Here is a 19148-nt window from a genome sequence, read left to right on the forward strand (position 1 = left end):
ATGGTATATATATACATATACATATACACATATATACACATACATACACACACTTATATATCGTTGTTGTTTTTTTTTGCATGATGCCTTATACCTGGTCCCTTGGCACCTCGTGATCGCACTGGCCGGTGTGCTTCTTCCATGTGGGCTTTTTTGCTTCTGAGCTTGATGGCCGCTTGTTCACCTTCAAGCCTTTAAGACCCCAGACACTATCTCTTTTGATAGCCGGGCACCATCAGCTTTCTTCACCACATTTGCTTATGCACCCATTTGTCTTCAGCGATCCTATCATGGAGGTGTGCAGTCAATGATATGATTTTTTGTTCTTTGATGCCTGGTAACTGATCCCTTTGGGACCACTCGATCACACAGGCTGGTGTGTTCTTCCATGTGAACTTTGTTGCTTCTGAGCTAGATGGCCACTTGTTTATCTTCAAGCCTTTAAGACCCCAGTCACTATCTCTTTTGATAGCTGGGCACCATCAGCTTTCTTCACCACATTTACTTGTTCACCCACTTTGGCTCCAGCCGTTGTGTCGGGAGAGTGAGCATCATAGAGTTCCAATTTAATAAAAGAAGGTATTCATGTATTGAGGGAGTGTTTGAGTAGAGGCCCAAGGTCCTTCTGCCACCTTAATACTTGACCTATAAATATAGACACATAGATCTATTTCCCCATCCTCCTGTATATATTTGCATTTACATGTCTTTGTCTAGACCTCCATGAATGCCCTTTGACTCCTAGCTCTTTCCTCCATCTCCCTTGACCTTCCTCCTGCCCTGCTACCATGCTTCATCGCCACCTGGGCTAGAGTATACCTCTTCTCTAAGCAACCTTACCCTTGATCATTTCCCACCAGGCCTGCCACTCCCCCTTTTGTTTTTTAAGTTTTTGCTAAAAGTATTGGTGTAAGGTGAGATCTCATTGTTAAATTGGTATTTCTCTTATGGCTAATGAATACAAGCATTTCTTCATATGATCGTTGGCTACCTGGACGTCATCTTTAGTCAGTTGTCAATCCATGTCTTGTGTTCATTTTTAAACTGAGTTATTTATATTTTTCTTATTATGGTGTTTTAGTTCTCTACATATTTTTGAAATTATCTGATATGTCATTGCCAAATATTTTCCCATCTGTGGGTTTTCCTTTTACTCTTTTGATGTACACAAATGTCCTAGTTTTAGATGGTCCTACTCCTCTACTTAGTCTTCTGTAGTGAAGCTGTTTTCGCTGTGTTTGGTAGTGCAGCCCCTTCCATTTGTCCCTGTTTTTCCATGGATGATCCTTATGGTTCCAGGGTTTACATTTAGGTCTTCAATTCATCTTAAGTTCATTTTCGGTACAAAGGGTGAGGCACTAGCCCTGGGGTTTGGTTATTTGGTTTGGAAACCCAGACACTGATGTGAAGATTGACTTGGGAGCCGAAGAGAGAATTCTCATCTGTGCAGACTTCAAACCCTGGGATCTCAATTGTGCCACGCATCAGGCATCTCGGGCAAGTGTTTCTTTCCCCTAAAGTCTCCACAGCCTGTTGAGGTGGGATGAGAGATGTCTGAGCCACGGCGCTTGCTCGGGGCATACTCACAAGCAGTTGTTGAAGCCCGGGGAATGGCCACCTGGGACTCCCTTGCTAACAGAGGGCTATTCTTAGCCCTCGGGTTTCTGACTCGCTAGGTGAATTTGGCAGGAACCCTCGGCGCCTCGGTTACCGTGTCTGAAAAAGGGAATCGCTTTGATTCCCCCGCCTTCCATGTGCAGAGTGTAAGCTAGTGTGTAGTGTGTAGTGTGTAGTTGGCCATTCTTTTTGTCCTTTGCTTCCTTCCAGGGACCAGCTCTGCAGCTGGAGCGAGTCGGAGTTCCCGGGCGGCGGCGGGGCGCTGGGCTAGCGGCGGCCGGGGCTCCCCGAGTCTCGACGGAGCGCCCTGGCCCACGCCCCAGATGGGAGGAAACGCAGCTGCGAGCCCAGCGCCCTTCGAGGAGTGAGCCGCCACCCACAGCGGCTGCGGGGTGAGCAGACTGGGCGGGGCACCGCCTCCGTTCCGACCCCTTCCCTCTCCCCGTTCCTTCTGCAAAATTGCCTCCTTCCTTTTGAAAACCCAACGCAAGTTTGTTCCAATTAATCTGGGGAGTCCCCCCCCCTTCTCCTCCCCGCCCCGCCGCCCCGCTCATCCCTAAGCTTTTCCCAGGGCACCAATTCCACCCCCACGCTTTCCCCTCTGTCCCCCGCCAGCCCCCTTACCCTCTCCGAAGGGACCACCACTGTTCGGCCAGCAGGTGGGCGCCTTGGGTCCGGGGTGGGTCCTGGGGCCACAGCCTCTGGCTTCTGGCTAGCATTCCTTTCCTGCGAGGGGTCTTCTCCTGGGGTGTCCTTGTTGTGGTTCCGTGCCATCGAGTTGGTTCCGACCCATAGCGACTGCACAGCAGAACGAGACACTGCCTGCTCCTGCGCCATCCGCACAATTGCTCCGATGCTTGAGCCCGTCACTGCAGCTGCCGTGTCCATCCATCTCCTTGATGATCTTCCTCTTTACCACTGCCCCTCGGCTTCACTTTACCGAGCAGGCTGCCCTCCTCCAGGGCCTGGTCTCACCTGAGTGTCTTATTGACCTATCATGCATGCTGCAGCACCACCCTGCCTTCCCACAACCCTAGGGGCACCATTACAATGTGTAGGATCCCCGGGGACTTGACGGGGAGCTGATGTTACCCACAGGCTACACGTGAGGACATTTAAGTAGACAGTTGACTACAATGTTGGAGGGCAAGAATACACAATGACTAAGTGGGAAGCCAGCTGCGATCCCAGGTCTGACAAAAGCTCAGGCTGTTCTTCAGCCCCAGCCTCCCACCATTTAGCCTTTTAAAATCGGACTTCCACCCCTCACGCACATGCCCTCTCTTTGGAAGCCCACCCCATAGGCCCTCGAATCACTGCCTGTGGAAAAGCCATTTCCTGGAGGAGCTGTCCTGGTGAGGCAGAGCCTGTGTCTGGTCCCAGAAGGCACTGGCTCCTTCGGGAAGTCCTGGGCCTCAGATTTGTCTCTTTCCCCAGCAAATCGTTAGGACTAAATTATCTCTAGGGTGGCCCTTGCCAGCTCTAACATTCCCAAGTCTTCACTAAAGCCAAGGAGCTTGATTTATCAGTCTTTCTGTGGTATGTTCTGGAAAAGGCCTGGAATAGTTATTTCCTTTGTTTCTGTATGGCCGCCAGAGGCTCGATAAAATACATTTGACATGGAATACTTGTATTTGAGGTGTGAGGGGGGCAGGTGTTCTGGGCATTCAATGACACATCCCTCAATACCAGTGCATCCTGGGTTTCCCTGAATTTTAACGTTAGTGGCCCCGGACATCATGTGCAGCCTACCCCTTGAAGGAGTGATGGGGGCCGGGGCTGGGATGGGGAAGAGAGAGCAATATTGGGGCTTCAGGAGGCTTAACCCCAGGAGAACTTGGCTAGTCCATCAGAGGCTTTGGTCTACTCCCTGTGGTGCCCATGTGCTGGCCAAGTGGCAAGAGAGAGGAGCCTGGGGTGGGCGCAGACTAAGCGGCAATAGCGCTTGGTAATGCTTGTGTGCACTCCCATTCGTTCTCCATGAAAGACTGGAAGAGAGCGGTGCTATTTTCTTCGTGCCATTGATGCAAAACCAGGAACTTGAAAAATATAAGTACATCGACCAAGGCCACAGAGTCTGCATTTAAAGCGGTTCATTCCAGGGCTAATGGCCTCACCGAATGACATTCAGGCTCCCTTCATACCTCATAACACCTTCATCTGAAGAACCAGGAGGGTTTGAACCAGTGCTTCCCAGCACGTGACATGCATACTGCTGGGGACGCTTGCGAATATTTCAAGGGCTGCCCAAAGGTTCATTTTTTTCATTTCCACTCTAAACTGTGTTAGGAAACATATACAACCAACATGTAAAACTTGCTATTTCATAGATATTGCTTAGCGGGAGTCTTAAAAGTGAATCTATATTTCTAAAAGGTCAAATGCGCACAGGATATGTATGGAATGGCAGGTGTCTGTGGTTTGGGGACTACTGAGGTAGATAATCTGCTCTTGTGCTCTGTGGCCCCATGAGAACAGGGCCTGGCCACGGCCTGAGCCTCTGGCTTGAGTGCTCCATCTCTCGGGCATTCTGAGCCCTTTACAGGGAGAGAAACAAATTATGTCTACAGAAGGCTCACTTTATCCCACTTCTAAGACCTCTGCCTTCCCCACGTGTCCCAAACAGTCAAGGCTTTGCCGTTAGGTCTCTGTCAACACATCCCTTGGGAGAGAAGCTAAGGTCTAGTCGTAAAGTGGTGGCTGCAGCTGTGTTTAATGAGTTTAGCACAGTGATTTCTTTGTGTGTCCGTATGTTTTCAGTGTGAATTTGAGTGTCTTTAGATAGGATAGAAGGAGCCCTGGTGGTAGAGTGGTTACATGTTGGGCTGTGATCCTCATGGTTGGCAGTTTGAAACCACCAGCGGCTCCTCAGGGGAACGATGGGGCTTTCTACTCCCATAAACAGTTAACATCTTGAAAACCCACTGTGGGGCCCCTATGAGTCAACATCGACTCAGTGCCAGGGCACTTGGTTTGAGTTCTAGATAGGATGGAGTCCTTGGGAGGAGCAAATGATTAACACACCCAGTTGCTAACTGAAGGTTGGAGTCCACTTGGAGGCACCTAGAGATCATCAGAAGAAAGGCCTGGAGATCTACTTCTTGAGAAACCAGCTGTTGAAAAGCCTGTGGAGCTGTACAGCTATTGTGGGAAGCAATAAGCACTACCTAACACTGGGAATAGCAATCCCATAGGATCCAGTAATGCTTCTGCTGAACATAGATGCTTATGAAGGAAGAGACATGACACAGACAGATGTAGGCACTCTCATGTCCATGGAAGCCGGAAACAGCCTCACAGCCTATCGGTAAAAGAATAGCTAAAAATGATCAGGACGCTTTGGTACATATACACAATAGAGTGCAATGATAAAGCCACGAGGCACCTCTCAGCATGGATGGACCTGCAGAGCATTATGCTGAATAAAGTGAGTTAATTCCGAGAAGACAGACAGGGTACAAGACCACAATCAGAAGGCTAAAAACCAAGGCAAAGACTTGTACACTACAGGGAACCGACTTTGGAAGTTCCCAAGGGAAGGAGGGCAAGGGTGAGAAGATGAATCAACCTGTCACAAGCAGGGTGACAGGTATAGACTTGGGTGGAAAGGAGGACAGGGGTCCATAAAAAGGAGAAGATGACTCAAGGGGAGGAGCTGGGATGGAATTGTGGGGAGGTGAGGGTGTTAATGAGTGGTTTGAACTATTGAATGCAAAGTTGAGATTCTTAGATGTAGCCTGTCCCGGCCCCACCCAATTCACAATTTAAAAAAAATTTTTTTTTTAATGAAAAGCCTATGGAGCCTAGCTCTGGTCCAACCCACATGGGGCCCAACTCAGCAGTGACTGGTTATACCATTTGCCCCAGATCTTGCCTCTCCCAGTAATAGTATCCTTGGAAACTACCAGGCCCTGAAGGTGTATGAACTTGTGACTACTGGTTTAAGATCTTGCCTTTTCTGAGACCCAAATTCCTAAAAGCCCAAAGGACTGATTCTGTAGTAGTGGAGTTTCAGAGCACAGAGCTCCAGCAGCACCAGCAGCGATGTAAGATGGCTGTAACACACCTTGAGACGCGAATGCTTGTGGTGTTTCTCGTGTCCGCCCTGCAAGAGAGAGGAGGTTGGGACAGGGGCCCGGAGCTAGGAGGAGGCCATCGTTACAGTCTTCCACAGTTCCTGGGTGGCTCAGTGCTGCTTGCAATGTTCAGTCTGGGAGTAGAGTGACATCTGCTGTCTGGTGCCATTCTTTAAATCCAGCCAGTCCCAATCTGACTTCATCAACCATCCTCCCTGCCCCAGGTCAGAACCCTCGCCACCATCATGAAGAAATCCTTCGCTCTCTTTGCCCACATCCCATCAGTTCCCCTGGACTATCAGCGTGACACCTTGATAATCTTTCCCGTGTTGCCACTGCCTCTTTTTTGGCTCATAAGCTTATCTCTCTCAGAAAGTAACTTTCTCGGTGTTCCCAGTCACCCATCGCTCTCTGATTGATTCACAGCCGTTCTAAAAGGATTGCTTTTCTGCCTGAAGTCAGTAGTTCCTCTTGGCTGGCAGGACAACACCTCGGCCTGCCTGTGATTGGCTCCAGGCTACCCTTTTGCCCTTTCCCACTATCCCCTTGTTCTCCTATCAAGCCCCAGTTTTCTTGTAGCTCAAGCTGCTACTTCTACCAGTGTGGACCACTCTGTCACGAAGTTTGGTCATTAGGAGAAGTAGAGACTGAGTACACTGTGAAGAAGGTAAGTAGAGGAGTTTGGTCTTGTTTTGAGGAGTTTTATTTGATAGACAAAGGTGATTTGAGCATACTTTGAGGCAGAGTTGAAGTGCCCTTGACGGGGGAGCTAAAGGTAAAGGACTGGCACCCACCAAACACCTTCGAAGGGCCAGGGACTTCACTGTTTTACAAAGAGTGATCTATTCGATCACCTCAGCAAGTTTTCCAAATAAATACCATCACGGTTTCCATTTCACAGATAGGGAAACCAAGGTCCAAGAGAAAGCATCTTCGTGGTCACAACCAGAAAGAAGTAGAGCTGAGATATGAACTCATATGCGAGTAGCCTGGGTCCTACACTTCATCCCCTCTGAGTGGCGTCTTATACAAAGAACAAACTAGCCGGTGCTACACAGGGGGAGATGCCATGTGAAGACAGAGGCAGGTCCCCCACCCCCACCCCCAGCCCAGGAACACCTCGGCTTTCTGGCAGTTACTAGAAGCGGAAAGAGACAAAGAAGGACTTTTATTTTTTAGGACTGACACCTGAAATTCAGGCTTCTATCCTCCAGAATTGTGAAAAAATTAAGTTATTGTCTTTAAAGACCCCACTTATGTTAATATGTTTGGTTCCAGAAGCTCTAGGAACCTAAGACAAAAATATTCTCGGTAAGAGTCCTCTGCTGAGAATCGTTAGAAGGAGCGCAAGGAGGTTAAGAAACACGCTTGTTTTATTTACTTGAACAAGGTCTACTACCTCTGTTCCTCACTTATCCATGCAGTCAGGCTCCAAAGACCAAGTGGTTAGGCAACAATCAGTGTTACACACAAATGGAGGATGACCACAGCAGATCCCCAAATAGAGGGTGTTGGTATCATTTTAGAGCCCTCAAATGTCATTAGCATATAACTGCCAGGCCACTGAAAGCAACTGCCCAGCCAAGTTGGCACGTAGGCACAGCCAGTGCTACTCTTGCCTGGCAGACATACGCTGTTAAGGCATAACACAATCAGGTAGTAGATATTTTAGTTTTGTAAATGCAAAATGTCAGATTAACAGGACACTTGATAGGGGAGGAGTATTGTACACTATATTGCATTATGGTTGGCAAAACATGCCAAATTCAGTAATTTCTACATGTATGATACAGTTGGTTAAGTACCCAACTCCCAGCTGAAAAGTCAGTGGTCCTGTGTGATCATGAGGTGTTGAAGGGATCAAAGAACAAAAACCATCATTGTGTGATCACCTTCCCCACATAAAGGCTGAAGACGAATGTGTGCATAAGTAAGTGAGGTGAAGAAGGCTGATGGTGCCTCGCTATCGAGAGATATAGCGTCTGGGGACTTAAAGGCTTGAAAGTAAACAAGCAGCCATCTAGCCCAGAAGCAACAAAGCCCACATGGAAGCAGCGCACCAACATGTGTGATCATGAAGGGCCGAGGGGACCAGGTTTCAAGCACCAAAGGCAGGGCGTGGGAAAAAATCATATCATTGTGAATGAGGGGAGAGCATGATGGGGACCCAACGCCCATCTGTAGACAACTGGACATCCCTTGCAGAGGGGTAGTGGGGAGAAGACGAGTCACTCAAGGTGCAGTGTAGCAATAATGAAACTCACAACCTTCCTCTAGTTCTTAAACACTTCCTACACCCCCCCCCCCACCACACTATCATGATCCCAATTCTACTTTGCAAATCTGGTTAGACCAGAGGATGCACAGCGGTACAGATGGGAACCGGAAACACAGGAATCTAGGAGGATGAACCCCTCAGCACCAGTGGTGAGAATGGCGATACCAGGAGGGAAGGGAGGGTAGAAAGGGGGAACCGATTACAAGGATCTACATATAACCTTCTCTCTGGGGGGATGGGCAACAGGAAAGTGGGTGAAGAGAGACAACGGGCAGTGTAAGATAAGATAAAATAATAATTTATAAATTATCAAGTGTTCATGAGGTGGGGGGGGGGGAAGCAGGGAGGAAGGAGGAGGGGGAAAAGGAAAATGAGGAGCTGATCCCAGAAACCCAAGCAGAAAGCGAGTTTGGAGAATGATGAGGGCAACGAATGTATAAGTGTGCTTTACATAATTGATGTATGTGTGGATTGTGATAAGAGTTGTATGAGCCCCAATAAAATGATTTTTTTAAAAAGTCAGTGGTCAGATCTCAGCCAGAGGTGCTCTGGAGGATGTGCTTGGGGATCCACTTCCAACAGGTCTCCGTTTTGAAAAGTCTCTGGAGCCCCTCTGCTCTGCACACTGGGGTCTCCATGAGTGGAAACCGACCTGACAGCAACAATAACAATAGTTCAGTGACGCTGACTACAATTTTTCCAGTTGTATAAGCGTTCTTGCTATTTTTTTCCCAAACGACTCTACTACCACTTACATATCCCCAGTTTCCCCTAAGCCCAAATTCCACTTCTCCCCTTCCTTCCCGCTCGAGTAACCACTAATAATCTTGGTCTACGTATTTGCTCGCTTCATATAAGTGACGTCATACAGTATTCTTGCCTTTCTTGGTAGCTGACTTACTTCACTCGGTGCGGTGGTCACAGGCTTGGTCGTGTGGTGGCAAGCACCAGGGCTGCATTTCTCTGTATGTGAACGTAGTATTCCGTTGTGTGGACGCACCACGGCTAGCTTATCCCTCCATTCATCTATTGATGCACGTTTCGGTTGCCGTGAGATTTTGGCTCTTGTGAACAGTGCTGCAGTGCACACTGGTGCACGGTTTCTGTTTGTGTTCCTGCTCTCTTCCGTGTCCTGGTAAAGCTCTGCTCATCTGTGGGCTGAGCGTTCCCTGCAGATGGAGCTATCTCGTTATTTCTCTTGCTCTGCTCTTCTCTCATCTCGGCCTGTGCTCCAGGATCTTTCTCTTTTGCTTTCTCTATTTTTTTCTCCCATTTAAACTCCCCAGTAATGAGTGATGCCGATGGGCATTGCCTTACTGATTCAGAATTTCTTCGGGTCAAGACTGTGAAGAGCAGTTTTGCAATAAATGAAGGTCATGTAACAGAGGCGCGAGCGGGTCTGCAAAGGATGGAGCAAACAAGCAAGCACACTGTACTAACTGCACGAGGGTCTGCATAGCATCGTCTTTCTACTAGATTCCTTTCTCCTGGGGTTTTCTCTCTTTAGAAGTCATCCATCTCCAAAGCACCACAGCCTGGCCAGGAGGCCGGTCTCACAGAACTCACAGCAACGGAGGGGATTTACACAGGCACGACGCCACCTGTCTGTAGTAGGCTGAAACATGCCCCTGCCCCAAACACCCAAGCCCTAATCCCTGCAGCCTGTAAATGCTGCCTTATTTAGGAAAAAGGACCTTTGCCGATTAAATGAAGAATTCTGAGACGAGATTATCCTGTCATTACAAATGCTCTCAAACAGAGGCAGGGGAGATTTGAGACACACCGAGGGGAAGGCAAAGATGGAGCAGAAAAGCGATGGGATGATGCCAGCCCGAGAGCTGGAGCTGTGTGGCCAAAGGCAAGGAAGACGAAAGAGCCCCCACTGGAAACTGGACCGAGGCAGAAACGACTGCTCCATTAGGACCTCCAGGGGGAGCCATACCCATCCTGATTTAGCCCTAGCTACGACCTGATTTCACACTGCTGGTCTCCAGAGCAGTGCGAGAGAATGCATTTCTGTTGTCGTCAGCCGCCGGCTTTGTGGGAATTGTGGGAGCAGTCTCAGGAAGCGAATAGACGGTGCCACCAGGAAGCAAGCAGTGGGAGGCTTTTCGCAGCACACCTGGGAAGCAAGAACAACCTCAGTATTGTTTTGCTTGTTAAAAACCGTGTTGTGCAGAATATAGATGAAAACATTCTGGAAAATCCTGAAAAATAGTTCTGTATCTTGTACGAAAGACGATGACAGTCCAGCCCAGCACCAATGGAGCAAGAACTTCAGGGCATCCTTAGAAGGGGAATGGGCACACCTGGATAAAGCAAGAAAAAGAAAATCCAGATTATACCAGAACACCGGTATGCTTAGCTAAAGCATTCCCTCAACTTTCCTCGCAAAGAAGACTTTGAAATTAATGTTTTAAAACTCCATTGCTAAGCATCTGGAAATGTGTGCTCATCTAACTGTAACAAATTATTCTCATTTGTTGATGGGACTTCAATTACTTTCCATGAATCCCTACACTGGTTTCATATTGTCCTAAGGGAAAGATTGTTATGGGTAATTCTGGGTCAGTGAACCCCACCACACTGCACTGAGAATAGCAGGCAAGGATCTGATGAGAGAGACACCTGGACGAAAGCTCAGCATGCTGCTTCCACAAGATTCAATACAGGGAAATGCATTCACCAACCAAGGAGAGCAAAAGACTGCAAGGTGAGGACGTCCAGAGAAACAGAAAGAACATAAAACCTTTCTATGGACAAGGGAACAATGAAATCAGAACTGTGAGCTGTCCCTGTAACAAAGGAGTCGGCTTTACTTCAAAGGAAGCTGAAGATGACTTCCTCTTCGGGCCACAATGGGGCCAGACTTTCAGTCCCACCATCAGCAAAGAGGACAGTGGACAGAACCGATGAAGCACCTGCTTCAGACATCGTGCAACAGGCAGTGCAGACCCACGATCCCCAGGAGAAAAGAAACAAACGGGGAGAGGCCTATCTGGAAGGACTTTCAGGAACATGGCTCAGAAGTGGGGAAACCAAGAGGGCCATGGCCATTTCAGTGAGTTGAGGGGACAGAGATGGCCAAAAAGAAAAAGAAAACAAATACACTTTCTGGACTGCGATGCAAACGTGGGACGCCCAGGAAGATCAGAGCCATTTCACTAAGTGAGGAGACAGAGATGGCAAAAAACAAAACAAACAAAAAAAACCCCACCATACACACAAATAAATAAACACACCAAAAACCTATGGCCTTCCAGTCCATTCTGACTCACGGTGAATCTGTATGGCACAGAGTAGAACTGCTCAATAGGCTCTTTGTTGGTGTGTGGCTGTAATCTTTACCGCAGCAGATTTCCAGGCCTTTCTTCTGCAGCACTTCTAGCTGGGTTTGGACTGCAACCTATACATGGGTAGTTGATGGGGAACTATTTGTGCCACCCAGGCTCATTCATGGGAGTGCCCCAGCCACTTGGATTTACCAGGCAGAGTTCCAAGGAGAAGAGAACACTCCAGATTTAAGAGACTCAGAGAGATCTGCCTAAGGCTTCGTGTTGAGTGCCTGGCTGAGTAGTAAGCTTTGCAGAAGCAGAGTTAAACTTCATGAGGCTGTGTAGGTTTGAGGGGAGGGGCAACCACTGGAAAGGCATAGGATGAACAGTGCTAGTGCTTGCACAGGGTGGGAGGAGCATAAAGGCGTGGCCCTTCAGAATGGGAGAAGCTATTGAACTCAGTTCAGTAGAGCCTCTCAAGTGACCATGCACGAAAAGGAGAGCTACAGCAGCCTCCAGAGTTAAGGCAGGGTGTGTTGGAGCTCGCTCACGTTGCCTTGTGAGAGGCAATGGTGCGCCCTGCTTCTCAACCAGTGGGCCCAAATCTGCACGTGGCCCGCCCACAGGCCGACTTTGCAGGGTCCATGTTATTAGAACTAACGTTCTTGTGAAGTTGTCCAAAACAAAAGAACATGTCAGCAGGGCCTCTGGAGGTTCCATGTGCGCTAAATGTGTCCAAGACAGGGTCAGGTTCGCTTTCCTTATCGAGGAGCAGAAAATCATCGGGAGAGTGTTGAAGGCATGAGTACAGAGTCAGAAAGCCAAAGAAATTCAAATGAAGCTTTTTTGAATTACAAATAAAATGATCAAAAAAAGAGAGAAAGATTTAGTGGAAAATATGAATGCGAGGAGAGAAATGAAGGTGAAAATGAATAAAAATCTCTAGAACTGAAAAATACAATATCTAATGGAAACATTTCACTGGATGAACTTAGCAGATAGGAAGCATTATTTTAAAAAAACGAAAACTAAACATAGCAATAGAAATTAACAAGTGGAACCTCAAAGAGAAAAACACCAAAAAACAAACAAGCCAATAGATGGCGCCATCCTAACTTATGGAGCACAATATATCAAGTGAGACAATGCATGTCATTGACATCCTGAGGACAGAAAAGTACTATAAAGTACAGTGGCTGAATTTTTCATTTTGACAAAAAACTGCAAACTTAACGACCAAAGGAGCTAAATGGACCCCAAATAGGATAAAAGCAAAGGAACCCACACTGAAGACTAGAGGAAGACCAGGGAGGTACGGGATCAAAGGGGTAATGCGCGGAAGGCAGGAAGCAGCAGGAAAGAAGGATGCACAGAAATGAGGAGCCGGGGAGGAAGCGGGAAGGGCTGTTCCATTGTGGGAACTGCAACCCGTGTCACAAAGCAACACGTGTACCAATCGTCAAGTGGAAAACGAATTAGTTCAGTAAATGTCCACTCAAGTCACAATAAGAAGTTGGGTTTTTTCCCACAAGAACAGAATAGGTAAATTGCTGAAAGCCAGTAATAAAGAGGAGAATCCTAAAAGCATCAGGGAAGGGGAAAGAAAAAGAGACACATCATACATACAACTACAAAAATCTCTCAGCAGCAACAGCGCAAGCCAGGAGACACTAGTCTCTTTAAAGTGCTGAATGTAAAATACAACACACACACACACGCACAAATAAACAAAAAAATTTAAACCTATCAACCTGGAATCTTAAATCTGTGTAACTGCAAGATTGTTTCAAAGATGAAAGCAAAATCAATACCTTTTCAGCCAAGTGGGAGCTTACGAAATGTGTTGCTAGCAGACCTGTGTTAAAATAAATTTTAAAGGAAGTTCTTTAGACTGAAGAAAAATGATACCAGATGGAAAATCTGGTATAAAAAAAAGAGTAAAAAGAGCAGAAATGGCAAATATATCAATAAATAAGAGACTTTTTCTTGTTTTAAAATCTCTTTAGATGATCACTGATCAGAGAAAAATATGCATACATGTTGATATATGCAGTGGGGTTTATAGCCTGTATAACAAATTACCACAATAATGCAAAGGTTGAGAGTAAAAAATTTGAGTATTGTAAACTCTAAACCAACTACTGGGGGTGGGGGAGGAAGGGAACTAAGACGTTTGGTTTAATAATCCAAGGATGGAGATAAAATGGAATGATAAAAACTGCAATGAATCAGTTTATTATTAGAAAGTAGACCACCTCTTCAGATGTGAAAAACAATATGATTCAATCACCATAGTACTAAACTAACAAACTACTTTTTTCCAAGGACTGTTTGCACCTTTTGGTGACTGGTGGCTGTGACTGTACTCATTCATTTATGCCCACCTAGCGTGAGTGTCCTTCTTTCTTGTTCACAGTTATCCACCTCACTCACATGATGCATCAGAAATTAGCTTTATCCCTGTTCAGAATTTAATACTGATGAATTTAAGTCACTTGTGCTAATCCTATTCCCATTGAATGTGACCAACTCAATTCTAATCAAGTGTGTTCGTAGTGAGCTTTACTGGGAAAGTTTTTTTTATTTTGTTTTTACTACTAAAAGAATTAATTTCTTGAATGAATAAAATGACTTTTGCAAGACCAATGACTTCTTCATTGCAAATACTTCATTTTGACAACATAAACAGGGATTCTACACTTGGAGCATGCCAGCCAGTTGGGATACAATCAAGTTGACTACATCTGTGGAACAAGATGATGGAGAAGTTCAACACCAGTAGCCAAAACAAGGCCAGGGGTCAACCGTGGATGAACCATGAGTTGCCTAAATGAAAATGCAAGCTGAAGTTGAAGAAAATTAAAACAAGTCCACAGAGCCACAATACGACCTTGAATAAATCCCACATGGATTTAGAAACCATTTCAAGGACAGATTTGACACACTGGGATTGATGGAATACCAATGGAAAATTTTCAATAAACTTATGCAGTGTTGGAAGCACTCCCTAATCTATGCCAAGAAATTTGGAAGTTGTCTATCAGGCCAACTGACTGGAAGAGATTTGTATTTGTGCCCATTCTTGAAGAAAGGTGACTCAACAGGACATGGGAATTGTTGAACAGTATCCTTAATATCACATGCAGGTAAAATTTTTGCACAAGATAATTAAAAATGGTTGCAGTATTACATCAATAGGAAACTATCAGAAAGGCAAGCTGGATTCAGATGAAGATATAGAATGAAGGATATCACTGCTGATGTCAGATGGGTCTTGGCTGAAAACAGAGAACACCAGAAAGGCGTTTACTTGTATTTCATTGACTACGCAAAGACATTCAATTGTGTAGTGGAGTGAGGTTTCTTAATATGGCTCTTCTACCTATGTCTCTGTCACTTCCATTGAATGATTGTTTGGGACTACGCAACCAGGGCCTGTGAAACGCTCACCAATTTTAGTTACCCCCACCCCCACCCCAACCATAAGGATGAGCTCTTTTGGAAGCAGCAGCAGCAGCGAGACAGCCCAGGGCTTTTGGAAGAGCACCTTCCAGAGCTCTGTCTGAAGTGGTGGAGGCTGAGACCAGCATCTCAGAGGAACCGTGCTGAGATTTGGGTGCCTCTCCTCATCTGGCCCAAGACGATATGACTGTGAGACAAGTGGACTCATGGGCTAGCTTCCTGGCCCACAGAGACAGAAGCCAAGGGACCATGTGGCTGAGAGGCTGTGGACTGGGGAGAGAATTGGCTGCTGGCTGAGGAGAGGTGTTGCTGGGGTCTAATGACTGTATCCTTACTGTGAACTGACCCTGACTTATGGTAACCTATTAACTTCCTTAATAAAATTCCATAATTGTGAGTATTCTCTGTGATTTCGGTGTGACCATTGCAATGAATTATCGAAGCATATAGAGTGGCGTTGGAGGAATATTGGTGTCAGAATAGGTAAAGATGGCATGTTAGACCCCGGCCTCTTGGCACGAAGAAAGCCAGAAGAGGTCACATATGCACCTTGCCCACCCCCCACCATCCATGCCGTTTACCGCAGACTGTGTGAATCATAACAAACTACTGATAGTATTGTGAAGAATGGGAATTCCAGACACTTCATAGTGCTCATGTGACACCATAGACCAAAAAAATAGAACAAAATGGTACTGCAAGGTTTCAAATCAGTAAAGGTATAAATCAGGGTTGTATCCTTTCACCACACTTATTCAATGTGTATTTGAGCAAATAATCTGAGAACATGGATGATGAATGAAGAAGAATGAGATTGCAGAACTGAAGGAGGCTCATCAACAATCTTTGATATACAGATGACATATTTTGAAAGTGAGGAGGACCTGAGGTTCTTGCTGATAAAGATCAGCAACTGCAGCCTGCAGTAGAGATTATGCCTCAGTATAAAGAAAACAAAAATCTTCACAACTGACCCAGGACAGCATCATGATGAATGAAGACTAATGTCGTCAAGGATTTCATTTCACTTGGATCCACAATCAACACTCACGGAAGCAGCGGTCAAGAAACCAATGACACTTTGCATTGGATGAATCTGCAAAGGGCCTCTTTAAAGTGTCACGCATGCAATGAAGTCACTTTGAAAACGAAGAATCAGTGCACCCAAGCTAGGGCATTTTCAGTCACCTCACATGCAAGTGGAAACTAGACAGTGCCTCAGGAAGACTGCAGAAGGACTGGTGCTGGTGAAGAACATTGAAAGCCACCCACTGCCAGAAGGACAGATCAATCTGTCTGGAGACAGCAAACCAGAGAGCTCCTGGGAGGTGAGGATGCCAAGACGTCATCTCACATACTTTGGACATGTTATCAAGAGAGACCAGGTCTGGAAAGGACATCGTGCTGCGTGGGGAACTAACACCGTGGGAAATATGATGAGGGCTCTATTCCCTAACGTACAACAGAGGGAATCTGGAAAGCTGGTATTGCACGGTCGGAAAGCCTTCACTTTGGTAAGTTAGAGGTGAAGTCCAAGTACATTATCCTGCTTTAAATATCGTTCCCACAGATCCTCCCCTAACAGCTGGGCTGCCTTAAAGTGAGCACGTGTTGATTTTATCTCCCTACAGAGGCAGACATCCTTTTGCTCTCTCTTCCCGCCGTGACACCCAACCCCTCCCCCCCTACCTTCCCCCAATGCAGGTATTAGGTTTCCTCACCTGTGAGCTCAGGGACCTTGTGATGCATGTAATTACTGACTTGCATGTCTTAAGGAAACCTATAAATGTCTCAAGGTAGTAAAGGCTGTCTCTCATTTCTCCCAGTTCCACGTGGTCTATCAAGAGGAGCTGAGAAGAGCATGCTACCATAAAATGTGCCTGACTCCTTTATTTTACTCTCTTTCTTATCCTCTATGGCTTTACTATAATCTTTATATCTTATCGCCATTCATTTGTGCCTTCTGGCCCTTCGGTTGTTGGAGGCTGGTTTCCTCTGACAATGCTGTTGCCCAGTAAAGTGTCATTAAAAAAGAGGAAGACTCTCAATAGTATGGTTGACGCAGTGGCTGCTCAACATGGCAACAATGGGGAGGGTGGTGACCAGGTACAGCATTGACTACTTGTATGTAGGTTGACCAGAGGCACTGCTGATTTGATGGATCCTAACTACGGCAATTAGGAGGCTACACTGAGAAAGAGAATCCTCTTTCTATCTCTGAATCACATGATTGCTGCCATGTTTTCAGTTATACCTCTTACTGCCAGGAAAGTCACACAGGAAAAGATTGGAGCCCTGAAAACTCCCAATCTCTGAACAACTTAATATAGCAAAAATATACAACTCCTTTTTGTTTAAGGCAAAATGAGTAAAGGTCTTTGTGCTGGGTGTGTAAAAGTATTCTAACTGATGGGGTGAATGAACAAGGCCTAGTTGAGTAAGAGCAGATTTCCATTCATCACAGCTGTGGTGGTGCATGCATCCTCTTGTAGGGCTATGGTCACTTATCTTTGAGGCCAAGAATGAACCAGCAAAGTCCTGCCAACACAAAGGTGCTGATACCGTCGGAAAGAACTTTATGAAATGGCCTAAAGAGTTCACAGGAAAATCCCATTAGCTTTTAACTCCCCTTCCCCCACAAACTTTTGGAAGTTCATTTATATTTAGTTATAATTGCTGTAGTAATTTTCTTTTTTTCTTAGCTTATTCTTTATCTGTGCTGGTGACTGTATCAATGTCATACACATACCGAAGGATCCTTCCTGCACATGAGCTGTAAGGAGCCCTAGTGCTGTAAGTGTTGCTCATTGGACTGCTAACTGCAATGTCAGCAGTTTGAAACCAGCAGCCACTCCGAGGGAGAAAGACAAGGCTTTCCATTCTTTAAAAAAAAAAAATTTTACTGGGAGCTCATACAACTCTTATCACAATCCATACATCCATCCATTGTGTCAAGCACATTTGTACAGTCATTGCTCTCATCATTCGCAAAACATTTACTTTCTACTTGAGCCCTTGGGTATTCTTGTAAAGAGGTACAGACTCAGAAACACACAGGGGTAGGTCTACCCTGTCCTATAGGAGTCACTATGAGTTGGAATCAACTTGATGGCAGCGAGTTTGGAGTTTCAATTATATATGACCTATATGAGTAAAATGAGGGTAAATCTAACAACTTTAATGGCATTGTACTTATTATTAGAAGAATATGATGACATTTAATTATTCGCATTAGAATCTTTCCCTGTATATTTTCATAGGAAAGTCAACAAAAGGGTAATCCAGATCATGAGGAATACAGTCATGAGACTCCCGAGTCCACATTTACAATTGTGTTCATGATCACATGGTTTGTGGAGATTCCCTATGTGATGGTGCTTGATTTTTCATATGTTGGTAATAAGGTCTGATATGTTCTAATGCCAAAGTGACACTTACCTGTGGCTTTTATTATGATTTTATTGAATTCTATTAATAGGTGTGTTGTGGGGTTGAATGCTGGTCTCCCAAAAGATATAGTCATTCAGCACTGGCAATTGTGATCTGACTTGCAAAAAGGGGCCTTTGCAAATATAATTAAGAATCTCAGGGGGAGGGGGAATCTTAAGATGAGATCATCCTGAAATATCCAGCAGAGTCCTAAATAAAAAAATGACAACTGTTCTTATTAAAAGAAGGAAGGAGGGGTGGCCAACAAACTCAGGGACAAGGGAGCAACAAGAGATCTAAAATTGATGACAAGGAGGCGTCTGGTAGGGTTTGATCAAGTGCAATGTAGACAAGAGGAAATATGGAGAACTGAATGAAGGTCAAACACGATAGTGGAACAGGAGGAAAGTATAAGAAAATAGAGGAAAGATTTAGGAGGTGAAGGACATTTATAGAGGTATAAGTATAGGCATGTATATATGTAAATATATTAATATATAATGATGGGTATATAGGTCTATGCATGCATATTTATGTGTTATGTATTAAGGTAGCAGACACACATTGGGCTTCTACTCAAGCCCTCCCTCAATGCAAAAACTCTTTGTTCTAATAACCCGGCATTCTGTGATGCTCACCTTCCTGACACAATTGCTGAGGACAAAATGGGTACATAAGCAAATGTGGTGAAGACAGCTTTTGGTACTCAGATACTAGACAAGATAGCATCTGGGGGTCTTAAAGGCTTGAAGTTAAACAAGTAGTCATCTAGCAGAGAAGCAACAAAGCCCATATAAAAGAAGCACACTAGCCTGTGTGATCATAAGATGTCAACGGGCTCAGGTATCAGAAGACCCAAAACAAAAATATTGATATGAATGAGGAGGGTTGGAGTGGAGACTCAAAGACCCATCTGTAGACAATTGGACATCCCCTCATGGAAGGGTCACAAGGAAGGATGTGCCAGCCAGGGTGCAACAGCAAAACATACAACATTCCTCTAGTTCTTTA

The sequence above is a fragment of the Tenrec ecaudatus genome, chromosome 1 (genome assembly GCF_050624435.1).
Source record: "Tenrec ecaudatus isolate mTenEca1 chromosome 1, mTenEca1.hap1, whole genome shotgun sequence".
In the NCBI taxonomy this organism is placed as follows: Eukaryota; Metazoa; Chordata; class Mammalia; order Afrosoricida; family Tenrecidae; genus Tenrec; species Tenrec ecaudatus.